The sequence below is a fragment of the Brienomyrus brachyistius genome, chromosome 15, assembly GCF_023856365.1.
Source record: "Brienomyrus brachyistius isolate T26 chromosome 15, BBRACH_0.4, whole genome shotgun sequence".
In the NCBI taxonomy this organism is placed as follows: domain Eukaryota; kingdom Metazoa; phylum Chordata; class Actinopteri; order Osteoglossiformes; family Mormyridae; genus Brienomyrus; species Brienomyrus brachyistius.
Genome location: NC_064547.1, coordinates 202,680 through 212,420, shown reverse-complemented (window position 1 = coordinate 212,420; position 9,741 = coordinate 202,680). Strand labels below are relative to the sequence as shown.

The window sequence follows — 9,741 nt, the reverse complement described above, 5'->3', positions numbered from 1 at the left end:
GTCCGGTGACCCCTTAAAATTATTATGCCTTAAAACGTATTTAAAATGTCGCATTGATAAATTCATATAATGTATTTTATTCTTTTAAAGACTACTGATTCCAATTTGGTGCCATATGCTTTTATCTTGTAGGCCGTAGGATAGCTCTCTTTCTACCGGCTATAGGCCGTGGTACGTCTGGGGTATTATGCTTAAATTCTTTATTAATTAATGTTGGCTATGTGCTTTATAACACATTTTATACTTCTTTTACATACGTTTACTTATTGTATACACACTTTAAAGTTCCGAAAACGACTTGCCTCAGCTGTTTTCAATAAAAGACTGGTGTGTGGGTATCGTGGCTGCACGCACAAGCGCGACATGGAGAGTTATTTTAACAAGGATCGCCAGCGTTATTCCTTGATTCTTGTTGTCGAAATGCTTAAGATGTTTTATTTTAAATAACACATTAGCCGAAAAGAGTTTCATTGCTTAAAAACGATGAGGTTAAAGAGGCTTATTTGAAATAAAAGATCAGCATGTGTTGTTATACATCTTTTCAAGTCCTGTTTATACCTTTTGATTAACCATACGTAGATAAATTTAGCTAAATGTAGCTAAGCAATCCGGGGGTGTTGTGTTAGAGACCGACTTTTATTTAAATTAGAAATAGATTATTTTACACTATTTACAAATAAGCATATAAAATATAGAATTAGTGTGCATTCTGCCAGAATGGCGGCATGCTTCTCACAATCCAGGCCAACGGTTCGCATCACGACAACAATTTCCGCTGGTAGCCATTTGACCGCTGCTTCACGCAACGAGCTGGCTCAATAAAGGAAATGCTGTGTGGATCTACGCGCGTGCGCCACACGAGAGTGAGAGCATGCATTCGTTTAAACAAGAATTAACCGCGTTATTCACCGATTATTGCTATCGAAAATGCTCCGAGCGCTTTACTTTATTATTCACATTGACAGAAATGTGCCTAATTACTTAAAACATTACGGTTATAGGGGTTTTATTTGCTAAAACAGGCGCTCCGCCGGCGTAGCCATTTTGAAAGGGGCGTCGGTGTGGGTGCGCATGCGCCAAGCGCTGGACTAGCGATCGTCCATTCCGCCCCGCGTTGTTCAAACAGGGCAGTCGCATGTGTAGGAGCTCCGGTATCGTTTCGGCCTATTTCTTCTAAAAGTTTGCCGCTTACATGCTTTCTCCAACCTGGTAAATATAACTAAAGTCTTTCGTGTTGGTTAAATGTAATGAATGATCGCTTCTTTTAAAACGCCGGCTGTATGTTTACTGGTTTCGCTTGCGCTTGTTTAAATTTGCTCTTCTGCTACTTCTTTCGGGCATGTCTGCTTAAAATAACCCTGCTTTTATTTTTAAAATAACCCTAAAGTTTTCCTTCTTTTGGTGCTTTCTTCTTTTAAAATACGCCGCGGCGCTTACTAACAACACAAGGGCCGGACGGACGCCCCCGCTGAACGTGTATGCGCTAGCTTGCCATCATCCTGCTCTATGTTTTATTATACCTTAAAAACGTAATCAAAAACCACATTAATAAAATACATGTAATGTATTTTTATTCTATTAAAGTTTAATCTCCCAAACCACCCTATCGGCAACACGTGGCATAAGCATGTATTGATATCATATATGGGCATAAACCCTCGACCAATCAGCATCAAGGATAAGCCACTTCCTCTTATGACGTCAGAAGCGGAGAATTAAGCTCCGCCCAATGTACCAGGTAACAATATATTGTGGAAAATCCTTGTTCAGCTAATTATTTTTCCCACAGGTGCTGACAGTGTGTCCACAGTGAAATGGGTCTGTGTACAGAAAGGATGATCTGTTACAATCCCATGTTTCTATGGTGACAGATATAAAACTCATGTGAAATACTGGTGCAGAGGGTATCATGTGAGGTCATGTACTCCCATAGTACACACTGACTCTCCACAGGAGGGTAAAGTGTCAGTCAGAGATGATCCTGACTAGCGAGTCTTCACTGTGACCATCAACAATCTGACAGCTGAGGACTCTGATCGGTACTGGTGTGGTGTGAAGATCAGTGGAGCCTCTTTGATCGGGTTAATCTGTCAGTCACTCATGGGAAGATGTCTGTACTGCAGACTGTAGCCAATGAGATGCACAGTATGTAACATGTCATTGAGTCAAGAAGGAAGGACATTAACGCAAACACTGAAGGAAAAAATGTTTTAATATTTAAAAAATCTGCATTTTAATTTAATTCAATATGATAAACGAGACTTGGAAGAAGTAACAGTGTCAGCTAAATTGGGTGACTTCATGAGGTTAAATATGATAAGTAATATGTTAAAAAATATCAGTTTATTGGGCAAACATTTACATATGCATGTTGTAATGAGCTGATGATATTCATAAACATTTCATTGCTATGCAAATCTTTGAGTGTTTTACCTGTGTGTTCAGGTCCTCCAGGGCTGTCAGTGGACAAACAGGAGGTGACGGGTGTGGATGGAGACAGTGTCAGTGTTACTATGGAAACAACAAAAGACATAGGATGTGGTGTAAGATTGGGGGTTCCTGTGCATCAGAGAGATCAGCGAGTTTGGATGGGAGGCCTGTCCTGATCAGGGATGAAACAGAAAATAAAACCTTCATTGTGACAATGAGTGGGCTGGAGAGGAAGGACACTGGCTGGCATTGGTGTGCTGCTGGAAACCTGCAGATTCCAGTTCATATAACTGTCAAACGTAAGTAATTGATTTAAATCTGCCTGTGAATCCTTTGTGCTTGAATATAAATAGATAAATACTAATTTTATTTTATTTTTGAAACCCAGCAGTTTCACTCACAAAGGGGTTTGTGCTTCTTTGTGGGGATATTTATCAGCTGTTGTGAAACAATTATTTATTGGGATTATTGTTTCAATGATAGTGGCACGGTGGTCCAGTAGGTGGCGCTGTTGCTTCACACCTCCATGTTCAGGGGTTTGAATCTGGCTTCTGCTCTTTCTGTGTGGAGTTTGCATGTTCTCTACATGCTGTGTGGGTTTCCTCCAACAATCCAAAAACACACAGTCAGCCTAATTGGTGTCTCTAATATAGAATGTGTGTCTTCTAGTTTATGATCAGTCTAATTGTGTGAAGACTGACTAACATGTCTGTAGGTGGTTTTTCATTGCAGCGTAGGCCAGTGTTACAGTTGTACTCTGTAATATCTGTTCCAGTGCTGCATCCATCCATTGTCTGAAACTGCTTGTCTAATTCAGGGTCCCTATGGGCGCAAGGCAGGGTACGTCCCATGACAGGGTGCCAACCCATTGCAGGACACACTCACACTCCATTCTCTCGCACAAGCACACCTACCGGCAATTTGACAACTCCAATTAGCCTCAGCATGTTTTTGGACTATGGGGGGAAATCAGAGTACCTGGAGGAAACCCCACAATGACACGGGGAGAACATGCAAACTCCACACACACAGAACTCTGGTAGAGACTTGAGCACACGTGCCAGACGTGTGAGGTGACATTGCAAACCACTGTGCCACCCTGCTACAATAAATACATTATAATATGTTAATAAAATCATTTATCTCACCTGTTCACTATCAGTGCCGTGGGATGTGAATACTTTGGTCATGACACTAATTCATTGTTCTCCATCTAATCATTTTCTCTGTAGAATACCTTTCATAATTTATATTTCAGTTTCAAGAGTGACCTTTTCTTAGTCTTTATTGACTAACAGAGCACTGCTTTTTATTAACGATCCTTTCTCCTGTTTCCACTGCTCTCCTTTTCTCTGCACATGAGGAAGAAGGAGGGGATAATGAAAAACTGAGGTAAGCATTCAGCAGCATTTACAGTAGTGTGGGGATCCAGCTAGCAGCATTTACCTGATCACACAGTAATGGGAAACTGTCATTTTAATTTTAAGAGAAAAAGATATTATTTTTTATTTTATTTTATTAATAATAAACTTGAGATCCCATCCCATCCAGGGTGAGCCCTTGCCTTGTGCCCTATGCTGCTGGGGAACGACTGCAGGCCTGTTTTTACAAAATAGTGTAACATGTTGTGTGATAATCTCTAGCTATTTTCATGCTCTTTGTTAATGTCTCCTGTTCCTCACATGTAACCTGTGTAATACAGTAGTACAGATGGCTGTACCGTGTTGCTATAAAGCACGTAAGACTTTACTGTTCAAATCCACCCTCTTATTCAGCTCTTTGGTCCAGCTGGCTCTGCATGTAGGACTGGGCTTATCGGTGCTGCTGTTGATCATCAAGATGGTTTTACTTCAGTCAGAATAGATTCACTCTTCTGTTCTTCAGGTTTAATTGTGATACGTGTGACTGACAGACACACTGATGTCTGACAGGTGGGAGCAGGTTCTGGATGCTGTACTGAAAGCTGGGACTGGTGTGTCTTATCTGATTTGCACCATCATCACCATTCAGCTGCACTGGACCTCCTGTAGAAAGCGGGAACCAATCAGAGAGAAGCAGAGGGTCTCCCTGTGTTAGAGGAAGCTGGCAGAGGAGATGACCTTCGTGGAGCAGAATGAGTCAGACAAGCTGGAAATAAATGGTTATATATATATATATATATATATATATATATATATATATTCCCTCCACCACCCCCCCTCTGCGGAGGACTACTTTATTTCTATTTATTTTTATTTATTTCCTCGAGAGAGAGGGGGACAGAAGGACGAAAACGGAGAGGAAGGTAAATAGAGAGGGAGGGAGGGAAAAGAGAAAAACAATTAAGAAGAAAGAAAACCACAGATAATCTGCTTCAATACCTGCTGATGAGAGAAAACAACAACCAACATCTGTACGAATCACAATGAGCATGTTAAGGAGCAACAGCCGATAAAGACAGTGTGTGTTTGTGAGAACCTGTTTGTACACCTGCGTGTGTCTGTGAGAACCTGTTTGTACACCTGCGTGTGTCTGTGAGAACCTGTTTGTACTCCTGTTTGTGTCTGTGAGAACCTGTTTGTACCCCTGTGTGCACACCTGTATCTGTGAGCGCGCCGGTCTTCAAAAGGTTTCTCCATGTAAATGTCTAGTAGTGTGTGTGGGGAGCCACAGCCCCATCCCTCAGGACATGAAGCAGACACGGAGGAGGCCCGGACCCCAGACATCCAGAGGCCCTCCAGGGCATGGGAGCCCCCGGAGGACCACCGCAGGGAGAATAGCATCCCTCACCCAGAAAAGGGCAGAGGAGAGCTCCGGAGGGAGGCCATCCGGCAGCCACAGTGCAGGAGCCCCAGGGGGCCGTGGCGGTGAGCCCGCAAGCTCCGCCGGCGGCCGGCCCCACCAGAACAGACCAGGCCCTGGGCCCAGAGATCCAAGGGCCCCCCCAACCCCCAGCAAGGGCCGACAGAGCCACGAGGGCCAGACCCCGCCAGGCAACCGCCGAGGGTGAGCCAGCACCCACCCAAGCACCCAGCCCTGGACATCGAGAACCACCAACGCACCAGCGGCCGGGGGCCCCATCCACCGGCATGGAGTGTGGCGGCGGGGCCACAGCTCTTCCTCTCAGCCCCCAGCTGCAAATGGCGAACAGAGAACGGGAGTGTGAAAAGACCCCATGCCCCCCTTCGCCCGCTCAGATGTGTTGTTGGTGCGTGTTGTTCTAAAGTGCTTTTAAAACAGGTGAAGGGCATAGCGATAACCATCCCCTGCCGACCAACAGCTGGTGTTAGCTCGGCCCCTCCCCAGAACCCTCAATGTCTATGTGTGATTAAAATTGAGATGTGGGCCCTGGCACCAGAGGTAAGGCTGAATGAACAGACCGCCCTCTGGATGCCATTCTGTGTACCCACCCCCAAGGCCCTAAATGTATGTGTTGTGAGAGAGTAAGTAATGAGTGTCTACGTTGTAGTTTATGAATGAGGTACATGTGGTCGCGAGGGGACAGAGGAGGGATACTTCCCCTGTATCCCAGCAACGCACCTGCACCTCAAAGCCCTACGTGTGTGGTGGTGTGATGGAGTGGGAGAAGGGAGGCACTTCGGGATGGGGAGGAAAGGAATGGCGGGGGGCAAAGTTCCCCCCCCTCTGGAGCCATCTCCCCCGCTGACCCCCATAGGCACCCCCCCCCCCCCCGAAATCCATCCAAGGTGGGGGGCCCAGGCCCATCCAGACCGGGGCCAAAGGCAGTGGCATCAGCTGGCCCCACAGAGCCCAAGACACCCCACCACAGAGGAAAAACTACCCCCGCCCCAGCATTCAGTCAACTCTCAGACTGCATAAGACAAAAGACATCCAGGTTGAGTCCCTCCTCCTCCTCTATTGGATCCCCCCCCGCAGAGTGGATACCCCAAAAGCAGGGACCCCCTGCGGACAGATGGTAAGAACCTCCCCAACCGGCCGAGGTACACGGTTATGTTAACTGCAGTGAGGCCTCTTTCACTTGACCCTGCTAAGTCTGTACAGTCATAGCAAGAGAGTCAGTTAAACACAGAGAGGTTGATCTGCAGTGTTGGATTATCTGTTGGGAACCTGTACAACCACGTATTGGCCACTTATTCACAAGCGCTTTGCTGCCACTTGCTGGTTAATGTTTAATAATAGTTAACTAGTGAAGGTTAGACTGGATTTTATTAAATTGTCTATTAATTCTGAAAAAATGCGGTACTATGCAAAAGTCTTGGGCCATCAAAGAAAATGTTTAATGCTATTTATCTGGGTTTTGTATATTTGCTCAGAACAAAAACACAATTATCATTAAAATATATGCAAATGAAAAGTAACACAATAAAAACTAACAAGAATTTCTCCTTTTCTCCAAAAAGTTGCTGATGCCTTGTTGGATCACTAGATGAACCACGCTTTGGTTACAAAATCTCTCCTCAGGGGCACCTCAGCCATTCCATGTATTTGTTAAATTTCACCACCAGCTCGCTCAATTTAATTATTAAACAAATGTTAATGATGTATTGATTAGCCATAGGAGTTGTGTTAATGGTCAAGTCAAAAATATATGGGTGTATTAGATGGTTGGTGCAAATGCTGTACTGACTTAGAAGAGATTTTGAAATGACTGGGCTGCCACTCTTTGATGGACAAAATATTATAATTCTAGACCAAGATGAACATCATTTTATTTGACGGCCCAAGACTTTTGCATAGTTTTGTATATGTCTTTTATACTGGTCATTATTTGTTTTAATACATGATTAATAAATTGATACTTTACAAAACATTTAGTATTTTTATGAAATTGGTTATTATTAAAAACAAATTCCACAAACTTAAACGGTTTGGGGTTATTAGGTCACGCCTCCTTGTCAGGGCCCACCAATCAGGGACTCTTTTAGAGGGTGATGTACGCATTAAATCAGGACCGCCCACTTATCGCTCCAATCACACCACCATCCCATCCAATCACAAATCACACCAGTTTGTCTCAGCTGACAGCAGCCTCACATATCAACTAAGGAGGAAGACGGCATATCAAAAGTAAAAAGAAAGACAACATCAATTGAAAACATCCCTGTGTTTTCTGCTTTCAATCCCATTAAATGACAGTAAATCCAGTTGCTGTCCATGGTTCTGAAAACCTGGATCAGTAAATTCCAAATGAAACTTCTTTACCTGATTTAATTGTAACATATTTTGTTGGCAATGATGCTTTGTTGAGTCTAGAAAGGCGCAAAGTGGGTTACAGATAATTTAAATGAAGTAGTTTTACTTAAAAACCAGAAAGCTTTGAATAATCAGTTCAGCTTTGGACTGTAGTGCTTCACAAAAGTAAAATCCATCCAGTTAAATCTCTTTACCTCCAAGTCAAGAAGGAATCAAATGCAGAAGCACATTGTGGGAGATACAAGGTGCAAACACATTAAAAGCACTTTTTTGTGTGAACATTATAAAACAGATTGATACATATTAAGCAGTTTGTAACTTTACATCCAGAGCTACATCAGTCAGAAAAAGATGACCAGCCCAACCAGCAGCTCCATCTCTGATTGTACAGAATCCCTTGTCTGAAGTCATGACTAAACTAATTTCCATCTCTGCCTTCAGCTTCATCAGATAGATTAAATTAGGAACTAAACTAAACTAGGAGGGAAATACAGTCAAGCTATGTAAGTAGCTGAATTTTGTTTATCCACTAGAGGGCAGCCACACATAGATTCCCTTATAAATGGTTCTGATGCTTCAGGGAAGCACTGTAGAGAGACCCAGGTATGCCAGTGAGGAGCAGATAAAGAGCAGACGGATCCACCAACTAGCTGTAATATATAGTATTTTCATTGAATTTAAACAAATGAATATAACAGTGTCAGATCCATGTGACTTTTTATGATTGATGAGCTTTGAAAGCCTGAATATGACTGAGGACGCCCACGGACCCCATTATGTGTGAAACACCATTGTGGTGCTGAGAGAAAGACAAACAGCACTCAGTCTGACAGGACTGCTGATAAGACCCAGATGAAGTGAATCACCTGACTTTGCCCCCCTCCCCCCAGGACACCCCCGCCCCTGTCATACAGACACCTTCCTAATGGACTTCTTGATTTGTACTGATCCACAGATATTAAAAGGACCTACTGCAGTGACATTTTAAAACTGTATAAAACATAATAAAGACTGAAACAAAGGCCTGAGGTCAGACCCTCTGTATGCAGCACACAGTGTTTCTGCAGAGTCTCACACTCACATCCTGTATGACGACATTTCTGCTGTTCAGAATAAGTCTGATTTCACTGCTCTTTGCTCATTTGCAATATGAGGAAGTAACAGTTTAGAAAAGAACTAGACTTATTTGATTAATTTGTTTGTAGTTTAAACTGTGAGCATGAATGATTCACTGTGAAGGCCAGCTATCAATAATTTTGCTATGAAATCATGTTTCTAAAATAAGATTCTAGATGTAATCAAAATATTTATTCCTGGTAAGAGCAGGACAAAAGCAGCATCAAACTGTTTTCCTTATTACAGACAAGAAATAGAGAGAAAATGTATCAGTGCACAAACAGTTTATTTTTATCAAAGATAGATGGATGATTTTTAAACATTTAAAACCCAGAAAAAGGGAGGCAGTGAAGTTATGGAGAGTCAGGAAGTGAGTGTCAGTCTCCACAGATCCGAGGTCACACTTAAGGCTCCTCTGATGCTCCTCTTCATCCTCTTCTTCACTGATGGGCCTCCAGGTGAGGATCACTTACTCTGGGACAGGCTCTCACTCTCTCTCACTCCACCATTCAGCGTAGTTAAGATGAAGATACATTTTGCACAATATACTTACTACATCTGTATTTTTATATTCATATTGTTCTCTGAAGTTTTATCACTTCCAAATAATAGTCTGTGGCGGTAGCATGTTGACTGACTGATTTTAGAATTGATTGCAGTCTTCCTTGTGTCCACTATGTGGCAGCAGTATACAGGACATATCTTATTCTGTCACAGCCGCTGGTGTGTGTATAAATTCACATACTCTGATAGTAAGTAACTCTGCCTCCAACTGTTTGTCAGGGATCTGGGCAGGAATGAATTACATGTCAAATGTACATACAACAGAGATGGGCTCCTGGGAGAACTTTGCCAGAAGTTGAAACACGACTTTAAGAATGACACTGATCCAGAAGTGGATAGTTTGGGTCCAGAGAGTAAAAATCCAGTCCTGGATTTTGTTTCAAACAACTAGTTGTGTAAAGTGCCACAGACACAGAGTACTCAGCTGGTTGGTTGAAACTAAATCTTGGTCTGGATTTTTACTTTCTGGACCTGAAC

General features: G+C 43.0%; 1 long non-coding RNA gene across 1 annotated transcript; it reads left to right on the top strand.

Annotated features, from left to right (window-relative positions):
- Positions 1-1,113: 1,113 nt before the first annotated feature.
- Positions 1,114-3,514, top strand: LOC125709079 (uncharacterized). The gene is made up of 3 exons (XR_007382602.1): positions 1,114-1,209; positions 1,585-1,738; positions 2,446-3,514. It is a non-coding gene; the product is annotated as an uncharacterized LOC125709079 (long non-coding RNA).
- Positions 3,515-9,741: the final 6,227 nt, after the last annotated feature.